Source organism: Vulpes lagopus, chromosome 1 (genome assembly GCF_018345385.1).
Source record: "Vulpes lagopus strain Blue_001 chromosome 1, ASM1834538v1, whole genome shotgun sequence".
Lineage (NCBI taxonomy): Eukaryota > Metazoa > Chordata > Mammalia > Carnivora > Canidae > Vulpes > Vulpes lagopus.
The window spans coordinates 129,387,190-129,398,556 of record NC_054824.1 but is presented as its reverse complement, the minus strand read 5'-3'; the positions used below and the strand labels follow the sequence as shown (position 1 = coordinate 129,398,556).

The 11,367-nt window shown below is 38.1% G+C and overlaps 1 pseudogene; it reads left to right on the top strand.

The window, feature by feature from the left end:
• The first annotated feature begins 2,874 nt into the window (after nt 1–2,874).
• Nucleotides 2,875–5,235, top strand: LOC121487475 (annotated as a pseudogene).
• The last annotated feature ends 6,132 nt before the right edge of the window (nt 5,236–11,367 follow it).

Below are 11,367 nucleotides of genomic sequence, written 5' to 3'. Positions count from 1 at the left end.
AAATAATCATACTTTTCAATAAGTACCATGTAAAAAGATTTCCTTTACAAAATAGGAAGTCTCCCCATAATTTTTACATGGATCTTGGATGGTTTGTCAGCAAGTGTATTTCATTTCTTTACAATTTCAAAAACCATGAAATCCTTACTCTTCCAACTGCTGACTTTGAATTTGTTTGTTCAACACATCTGTGATTATCTCTGGACAGGAAAAACAATAAAAGAAGTGAACCCACTGAAAATTTCATTTATCCTGCCAAGTGCCCTTACAACTTGTCCTAATACCTCTTCCTTCCCCATCCTTTTTTTTTTTTTAAGTTTATCTCCCAAACAGTGATAAGTCCAAGGTTACATATTATCTACAGTTTTCAAATCAGTACTACCTTATATCACCATTGCTGCACAGTTTAGGGCTTTGCGGCTAGCTACCATGACAATAGATGCACAGCCTGGAACCAGTTTTAGTTAATTAGAGTCAATCAATCCAAACTTTGCTAACTTACTCATGTGAAACAATAGTATAATGAACCAAAGTCGGCAAGATGATTGGGAAACACAAATTATTGCACCCTGATAAATTAAATGTGACTATTACAAAACCTTCTTTCTAAATGAATACTCAGGGAAGGAATATGAGTCTTTAATATAATTAAGAATATGGGGGGGGGATGAAAAGCGCTATTAAAAGCGCCACCTTTTTTTTTTTGTAAAAAAAGGAAGAAAAATAGAGGTTGTATTATATGGGAAGATCTTGCAGCATCTTTGTGAGTAATAATTTGGGAAAATAACTTCCTGTTGGTTCTGGTAATTGGATGGGGTACACAGAAAAGCAGACCATGCATACTTGGGGGTGCCAGAACCATGGCTGGGTGGTGAAAGTGCAAAAGGAGAGAGGCAGATGAGCCTAGACCACTGTGTCTGTCTGTCCTCAGTGTCAAGAGCGTGAGTTTATGTGACCCAAGGGTCAGTACTTTTGGTAATGTATGAAATTGAATGAAAGCTTTTCCCTAGAACTCTGGCAAATCTGATGTGCCAGCATTGGTGTTCGTGACACACATGCTGAGTTCAAGGCCTGTGATAGACTAAATAAAATATACGGCCATTTTATACCTGTAATTGACAGAATAAGACAAACCCAAGATTCAATCTCCCATTAGCCAAACCTTTCTGTTGTTTTATCCCAAGGTAACCTGTGAATCCTATCAGAACTTTTACTTGGGTTAAAAAACCATGTTGATGAGAAAGAATTAAATGGGAGGTAAGAGAACATTTGTAATGCAAATTGATATGAGTGTACTAGACATCCCATTTGGGAAACAAGACTTGGGAAACAAAAAACAAACCCGGAACGGGGACTGAGGAAGGTAGAGAAAGGAAAAAAATGTTGAAGGACGACTTTTAAAACAAGATCTTGCCTCAACTTAGGCCAAAATTGGTCCTATTTTGGGTGTTGGCAGTAAAACATCCTGCATAAAAACTTTGGAAGAGACAGAGAGCAAAGAGGTCTGACTTGGAGTTTGAAGATCTGGGTGGGGAGTCTTCTCTCAGCCAGTTAGATGATCTATTTGGCCTGTTTCCTTATCTGCAAAAGGGGGTGTTAAGGTAGATCATCAATGACGAAGCTTCCATCTCAAAATATCCCAACTCCAGTACAATTTCAAGAACAGTTTTTAATAACTTACTACATGACATATGTTAGCTACTACTATGTATTGAATATCTCCCAAATTCAAAATTGAAAATTAACCCCCAGGTAATCATATTAAGCAATGAAGCCTTAGGGAGATGATTAGGTTATGAGGAGAGAGTCCTCATTAAAGAGATTAGTGGCTAAATAGAAGAGGTTCTGAAGAGCTCGCTCATCCATTCCACTATGTGAGGTCACATTAAAAAGATAGGCCTTTGTAAACCAGGAAGGGGACTCTTACCAGATATTGAATTTGCAGGCACCTTGATCTTGAACTTCCCAGCCTCCAGAACTGTGAGAAATAAATGTTTGTTGTTTGAGCCTCCCAGTCTATGGTATTTCTGTTACAGCAACCCAAATGGACCAAGACAACTAGGAGTTACTTTGTTACTTCGGTCACATAAGCAGGCAGATCAAGACAAACTCCAGAGATCTTTACAGTATGGTTCATAAAGACATCACATATGTTATGTTAGGTTTTATTGTTTTATATTGAACACTCATCTATTTTCTCACAATCTAAATCACAGCTAACTTAAAGTCTTTATATACTGTAAGCTCATATACATTTTGTTGTCATTTACCAAGTGCATAAACAGCTTGTCTTAAAAGAGCCTTAAAGGTTGGCCCTGCATCCATGTCAAGGTTTGGATGTGTCTTGCTGGGCTGGGTGGAAGACAGCATTTGTTTCATTTTCCTTATTGTTTAAAGATGACTGCTGCAATGGTAGGGTAGCTCACTTCATGTCACAAATGAATTGTCAAATAGTTTGAATCTTTTACAAGACAGGAAATAGTAATTTCGCTTTCAGTGTCCTGCCATGTCTAACATAGTACATCAGTTATAGACAGGCTTAATCAATAACTATTAGATGATGGGTGGATGCAGAAATGAAAGAATAGGTTACTGGTGGGTGGGGAAATAAACATTTGAATAAATGGAACGTTAATATAAACATAGTGGCATATAGTTTATATTTCTTTGCATTTGGCAAACTTAATGTTTTTATATTTAGAGACTTACTTTGAAAAATGGCACTATTTTAGATAATAGAAACATATGATAAAATTCTACACATTCTTATATTCATTTAACATATTCATACTCATTTAACTACTAAGAAAAATGTATCTAAAAGATAACAAAAAATTTTTAAAAGATAACAAAATAATTTTTACCATCTTGAAGATGTGTGGTGTGATTAATCCCACCTGCCACATCTCAGATTCAACTTCCATCATCAGCTATGAAATTAATTCAAACCAAGGGTTTATTTTCCAGATAGTTTATACCTATGACTTAAACCTCACAAAGCCAGTTGCTTCTCCCCAAGCCACACAAAAACCACAAAGTATTTCACTGGCCATGACACCGCCAATTGGTGATGAAAAATTTCCTTGTGCTTTTGACATTTCTGTGTAAAACGACAGCTGCTTCACTCACTTGGAAGCAGCCTTTTTCCCCCACTGGGGATTAAAATCCCCAGTGGAGGTGGGTGGGCATCTTGCTGGCAATGTTGCATGCATACAGAGATTCTTAGATACTCCATAGCTGACAGCTAAAATGAACTCATTCTGTGAGGGATATGTTTTCCAGTGGAAGACAGCCAGACCTGCTTTCCTTAGGGGAATAGACTATGAGGGGTACTGTGGCCCTGTTCTCATCATAGTGAGTCTAACGCCCACAGTCACATGGGGCCAACTATGTACATTGTAGAAACCAAAGGCTAATACTTTAAGTGCATCTTAACTACCAGAAGGAAAATCCTAGGTCAAAAATGAGCAGACAATTTAAAACAAAAACATATCTATGAATGCACTGGGTCCTCCTCTTTTTTTCCTGTCATCATCATCATGATCGATATTATTATTCTCTCATTTGACCTATGCTCTTACATTTCAGACTTCCTGAAACTTTAATATTGTTTGTTCCCTCTTTCCTCTGGTCTCCCTTCTCTTCCCGTAGGTACCTTAAATCATACTCTCAATGAACACTCTCATTCCTTGTGCTCTTAAAATTCAAGCTCAGGGAAGAAATGAGATGAGTTTCATTTAGTCACATAACCTCAATCAGTTGAGCCCTTAGAAGGCTGCCATTCTGATGTATTCCATACTAATTATTTTGGCCCAGATGCTACTGATTGTGTTTCAGTTGTCATTAAAATGCACCTTGTGAATGGCACTCCCTTACTCATCAAATCCACAACTATCATGCAGAATTTCAGTGTGACTTCTAGGTTAGCTCCACATGAACTCAGGGTAATCCTAGAGTGTGGGATATAAGTAGGAATCAGAAGACTCCACTTTATATACTGCTCCCACTGTGGTGTGGATCTGTTAGTCTCATAGAGTTGTAATAAGGATGAAAGTGCTTAGTAAAGGGCAGGGGGACTTGTTAATATTGACTATGACAATTCAGAGCAGTAGAGTAGAAAGAACTCTGTGGAGATTTCAAGTCTTCCTTCAGCCATTTAACTATGTGACATCATTTAACCTCTCTGAACTTCATTATCAGTATCTATAAAATGATAACATATTATTTTAGTGATATAAATGTGTATATATATGCATATATAGAAATACATGTTTTATATATATGTGTGTGTATGTATATCTAGATCTGACACTTCTCTGACTTTTCTAAATGGTTATTTCAGAAAGGTACTGGAAGTGGCTGAGTACCTGATCCTGGTCCTCAAGGAATCAAAGTTTGAGGAAACAGGTGTTATCACCCCAGGAGAGTTTGTGGCAGCCGAAGATCACTTAGTCTACCACTGTCCACATGGCAACAGGGGAAGAATTGAAAGTAAAGGCATACTTACCAACAGGCAAACAACTTTTGGTCACCAAAAACGTGCCTTGCTACAAGCGGTGCACACAAATGGAATATTCAGATGAACTGGAAACTACCATTGAGGAAGTTGATGGTGATGACGGTTGGGTAGATAGTTATCATAACACAGGTATTGCAGGAATAACTGAAGCACTTAAGGATGTTACATTAGAAAGCAAGGACAATATAAAACTTCAAGATTGCATAGTAGTATGTGAGGAGGAGGAAGAGGAAGAGGAAGGAGAAGTTGCAGATATGGAAGTATATGAACAGAGTGGATTGTTGGGAACAGATGAAGCTACCCTAGACACAAGGAAAATAGTAGAAGCTTATAAAACTGAAACTAATGCTGGTGGTGAGGATGCTATTTTCCAAACCAGAACTTATGATCTTTATATCACTTATTATAAATATTACCAGGCACCACGACTATGGCTGTTCAGCTATGATGAGCAAAGGCAACCTTTACCAGTTGAACATATGAAGACATCAGTCAAGATCGTGTGAAGAAAACAGTGACCTTGAAAATCACCCTTGTCTCCTATCACCTCCTCTGTGTTCATACAGGCATGCCAGGTGATAAAGAAAATCATTAAGACTGTTACAGAAAGAGGGGGAGAACTTGGTGTTTCTATGGATCTTCCAATTTTCTTAAAATTTGTACAAGCTGTCATTCCAAAAATAGAATATGACTACACCAAACACTTCATAATATAATGAAGAAAGCATAGAATCTATCCTAATTATTGGTTCTGATTTTTATTTTTTAAAGATTTATCTAATTATTTGAGAGACAGCAGGGGGAGGGAGAGGAAGGAGAGAGGCAGACCCTCTGCTGAGCAGGGAATCCATGCAGGGCTTCATCTCATGACCCTGAGATCATGACCTGAGCCAAAATCCAGAATTGGACATTAAACCAACTGAGCCACCCAGGTGCCCCTGGTTCTGATTTTTAAAGGATTAACCCATACTTGTGATCATTGACCATATTCACAAATGGGTACAATTTCTTTAATAGAGGGACTTACATGGTTATGCATTAAATTTTAAAAATTCCATTAAATAGCTATTTCACTGATTACCTATGTTAAAAAGTTTAAGAATATCTCTGATAATTTTCTAATAATTTCTGTATTGCTGATCTCCAGAGTAATGGAGAAAGTCTCATACTTGCTAGTATTAGTAGAATGCAAAACACATAGTAATTATCAGTAAAATGAAGCCAACAATAGGTAGCAAAAGGCCAAAACCTGTTACTACAAAAAAACAACAATAAATTTATGGCAGTGTATAAAAACTCCCTTCTTTTATCACTTATTTTAAATATTTTATTTATTTATTCATGAGAGACACAACACACACAGAGAGAGAGGCAGAGACACAGGCAGAGGAAGAAGCAGGCTCCATTCAGGGAGCCCGATGCGGGACTCGATCCTGGATCCTGGGATCACGCCCTGAGCCGAAGGCAGACACTCAACTGCTGAGCCACCCAGGCGTCCCATCACTTTTTTAGAGAATGTCTAATATTGTTCTTTCTCCCCTATGATCTATATTATGATACAAATAAGCTCTTTATTACTCTAATTTTTATCAAGATTCCACTTTTCCTAAATAAGCCCATGATCCCTAAATTTCTGTTTCCCTGTTGGTTTCTCTTGTGTTTCTCATAATTTTATGTCCACTTCCTCTTGATATCTCTTACTGGATGTTTCACAGATCCTTGAACACAGCAGCTCCAAAATCTGAACTTACCATGTTTCTTTCCCAAGCTATTCCTCCTCAAATGTTTCTCCTGCAACAATTGGCCAAATATCCACTCACATGCTCATAACAGAAATCTTGCAATGATCTTTGACAACTCCCTTTCTCTCACACCCCATATTTGTTGATTTTTCTCTTAAAATGTATCTCTAATTTATCAATTTCCCTCTACTTATTTCCACTATTGACTCCAGTGTCATTGATGAACCATTATTGCCTCTTCATTTTCTTTTTATACTGACCAAACCCTTTCCCAGCCTGTTCAAACTCAAATTTGAATGCCATTTCTCTTTTTAAAACTCCCATAAATTCTACATTTTTAGGCTAAACCATCATATTACTAGCATGTCTGGGTTTTTAATATACAAAGGAGTAAGTATGAGGGAGTGGAGTGGTTATCTACTTGGAAGAAAGAAGTGAGGGAACTTTTCTTGGAGCTGCATTTGCTTGGGATGCATGTTAACCCTGGCCTCATCCACAGTCACATCCCTAGCATGGCCTTCAATTCCTTGAAAGCACCAATTCTTGCCCAACTTCCTGTCTCGCCTTATGTCTTGCTTCCCCTTACTCACTGTATTGGGGCTTCATTGCCTAGCCCCATCCTTGCCTTCTCTAAATGTACTAGGTTCTTATGCACATTTGCTGGTTTTCCCTCTGCTCATATCACTCTTCTTTTTACCACACTTCCCCCAAATTCTAATCCTCCCCATTTTTACCATCTTTCTAGTTTCTGTTTAATTATCACTTCTTCAGTGAAGGTATCCCTTTTCTAGGTCAGATTCTCCTCTTCAATGTTATGAGGTACCTGAATTAATCAGTTATAAAACTTATTACACTTATAGTGACATGATCTTTAGGAAGCCTTTTATTTGAAGTTCAGCTACCTCACTCATTATATTCTACACCCATAGAACCCTCTGTACCTGGATTTGGTTCATCCCTGTATCTGTACCTAACATAGAGCTGGGCACACACCAGGGGCTCTACACAAATTTGTTGAGTAAAGAAATTACTAAGTCTGTTTAGATCACTCTTTTCAAACTCGCTATCAGTTCTCAAAAAAAAGACCTTATTTTCATTGTATGTGGATATTCTCTTAAGGGCAGTAAATGGAAACTTTTCTTTCCAAAGTCTAATTTGTTGTTTATCTATTAGACTGAGAAAGGACTTGTTCCTCAGATCTCACACCATAAAATTTTTGAATTAAAAAAAATTATTTTAACTATGTTTTTAAATCTTTTTAAAGATTTATTCATTTATTCATGAGAGAGAGAGAGAGAGGCAGAGACACAGGCAGAGAGAGAAGCGGGCCGCCCCGCAGGAAGCCAAATGCAGGACTCGATCCCCGGACCCGGGATCACGCCCTGAGCATGATTGTTTAGGAATCCTTTAAATCTGTGTAAATGATCAATAGTTCAAATTTAATAAATTGTAGATATCATTTGCTAACTTTGCCTGGAAGTTCGATTTTACTTAAATCCTTTTCTAATTATTCATTACTGAACATTTACTAGATACCTATTACATGCCAGAACCTCAGCTATGTGCTGTGAATGGAAAATAACATTTACTGAGGAGCTTATATTCTAGTAGAGTAAACCAATAAATAAATACATTTACACGAACACTCATGAGATAATTAATGAGACATACTAAGATAACTATGTATATGGTGCTTTGGTCATGTAAAAGACAAGTAACTGGAGATTAGGAAGAGTCACAAAGAAGGGGCAGCATTGGAGCCGATCTTGAAGATGAATGAAAGGTTACCAGAGAGATAGTGACTTCCTCCAGTCAGTCAGAAGGAAAAAACAAAAATCAAAAAATAGCAGGACTAAAGGCAAAGGGATGGTTCACACATTTAACTATTGTCCTGCATGATTCAGACTTCTTCATAAACAGTCCCGCCTCTTTTAAGAAACATCTCTCCATATCCATAGTGAGCAAGAGTCTCCTGAAATATAACATCAGGTCATTTGGTTCTCAAACTAATTGATCTGATTAACAGCCAGTCCCAATGTCTTTCTGGAGAACCATCAATATGTCCAACTTCCCAGCAGTCAAAAAATATGGACGCCTTCTCCTGTAGAGATATACTTTAATAATTCATCAGTGACTGTGCTGTAACTCATTCACAAAACCCCAAAGCATTAAAAGCTTCATCTTCATTATTACCAGATGTCTTACAGGCACCTAAGTCAACACTTCGAAATGACTCCCTGCAAGTTTGCAAGACCAAGTGTATCTTCAAGGACATTCAAGAATACATTTCCTGAAAGGGATCTGATGGAGGAAGCTGCTAGAAATACTGTGAAAATGACTTTTAATATTACAGACCCTGGGGGCGCCTGAATGGCTCAATTGGTGAAGTGTCTGACTCTTGATTTCTGGTCAGGTTGTGATCTCAGGGTCATGAGATTGAGCTCCGCAGGCTCCACACTCAGCAAGGAGTCTGCTTGAGGTTCTCTCTTTCTCCCTCTCCCTCTGTCCCTGCCCCCTGCTCTCTCTTGCACGTGCTTTCTCTTTCTAAAATAAATAAATAAATCTTCAAAAAACTATTAACAACCCTGTGCTTTTCACATGTCCATCCTAGAAATAAAAATGTTTCCAAAGGACTTAGTTTGAAAGGAGAGGGTCAGTTTCTTCCAAAGATTACAGCAATTTCAAGAACTTTAAAATCTCTCTCTCTTTCTCTCTCTCTCTCTCTCTCTCTCTCTCTCTCTCTCTCTCCCTTTCCCTCTCTGGATGGTTAGATGGGAGAATGATAGATGAATAGATGGGTATAGTGTTATAGACCGTGATAGAGATGTAAAGAGAAGTAGACATCCTTCAGGAAGCTGATTTTTTTTTTTTTTATCACTGAATAAAATGCAGGAGAATTGGTTTGGGCACCAAAGGAAAGAATTTTTAAACACCTTTGTTTCCTTATAAAATTAAAATGCCATTAAAAATTAACTGCCAGAATTGAATCCATGAAACCTTTAAGAGCAGCATGCATATGGTGGGAGAGAAGCCTGCCTCTGCACTTGCACCCATCATAGGGTCTCAGCTGACAGAAAGGAGGGACCGTCTGAGTCCCAGCTACATAGAGATCCTGACAAATCCCCGCCACTGACTTTTTAGTTGACTTTAAAATGTCCCCAAAGAAAGGTCTTCCCTCTTAAAATCATTTAAATTGTATATTTATGACTGTTAGAGATATGCTTTTGTCAAAAATGCTGCTGAGGGGAGAAGAAAAAAAAAAAAAGAAAGAAAGAGAAAAACCTCTTTCGAGACTGCAAGTTTCCTGCAGCTTGAGCTGGCAATACATACTCAGCAGTAATCGTGGACCGGAGAATCCTGGACTTGAATGGATGCCTTGATTCCAACAGGGCCCTAAGTGACGAATCACGTTTATACATTCCCAAACACCAATTTCTCCCCTTTCGAAGTCATCACTGGGCTCCATGTCTTTCACTCGGGTATGTTTTACCTTTAAAGCATTGCATTTGCAAACAGTTTATTTTTTCGTCAGCTGTAATCAGTTTTTGAATTCTGTTGTGTTTTATTTTTTTTTTATCCAAGTATGGTTCTCATGGTGTAGTAAATGACATTAGGCTTTTGTAAATTCTTGCAGAATATAACAGATCATTGGTTTTATAACACAGTCGCTGCTTTTGCATTCTGATGAGATTATTAGTAGCAGCCTAGAATACAACATCCTTGCATACTGTTAGTTAAAAAAAAATAAAAGTTTACTAAATGGTCTCTTGTCAACTGTATCTGAAAATCATTATAGTTTCTGTGTTTCCTCTACATGAGGGGGCTCTTCAGCAAGCTGGTGGGTTATGTCAACAAGAGGTTACAAAATTATTATCCCGGCTCTGTTTGTTTCAGTGGGGCTTACGCCATGCATTAGCATTCCTATTGTAAATCTCAGGGGCTTAGGTATTTGTACATCAGGTGTGGAGCCATTCCAGTGTTCAAACAGAGGATGCTCAAAGCCCATCGGCCTAGCGGCAGCTTTCATTGGGCACAGTTTCTGGTGGGGGGAGAGACGCACTGGGGCTTTTCTGATTTGCCGTCTCTCCATAACACAGATTAGCCCTTTGGGGTGTTCTGTGGCCTCCTGTAGAGAGATTTAAAATTCATTCTATTAATAAAATTAAGTGTTTTTCCCCTCTCGGGCCCATAGCCTATAATGCAAATGAGCTACGTGTGATATTTAAGGGGCAAGCGGTCCTGCCTGCGCTGCAGCGTGGCGGCGGCGCGGGAGCCAGAAGGCGAGACCGGGGAGCCCAGACCGCCGAGCAAAACCTGCCCTTCGCTGTGTGCCTTTCTCTTTTAGGGCTGAAACAATGACATTTGAAAATTGCCGATTGCATGTGCACCTTACCTTTCTCTCCGTACCACTTTACGCACGCCTATCTGCTATCTGAATTAAGATCCTGACATTCTGGGCTTCAAATTGATACAATGCCAAGTAAAAAGCCATCCCGTGAGCTGTAATGGTTCTCTAGAAGTCACCGCATTCAACATAGTCAATAATATGAATTTTTAAATGTGTAAATGCATACTAAAATGAGAGATCTGATTTGCTTCAATACTTCTGGCCTATGAGATACATAATACAGTGTTTTAAAGGAAAAAAAAAAAAAACCTGCTTGCATCTAGTTTGCATTTTACCTGAAAATGGGAATGATGAGAATGACAAATTTTGTAAAAACTTTGTATTCTGTTTTGAAATCCAATTTTGATCATTTCAAAAGTGAATACATTTCTCACTCTTCTTTTGCTTTATATCTTCCTTTTCCTCAGTTTCTGGGGATGTCTTTGCTTTATTGACAAGGCTTTAAAATGGAATAATGTTTAAAATTAAGATGTCTAATAATTCTCTTTGGAATTGTAAGCATATTCCTCCTATCCTTTTGATTTAGCCATAGTTAACCAGTGACATTCCCCATGAGGTTTACTTATCCTTTGTGTTTAAGAATGCAAATTCTTGAAACGTCACCGCTTCTTAAAAAGATTTGTTCTTAAATGACTATAACATGTTTGATTAAACTAGTTCATGTAAATAGAAGACTAAAATCAATCAATAAAACTTCC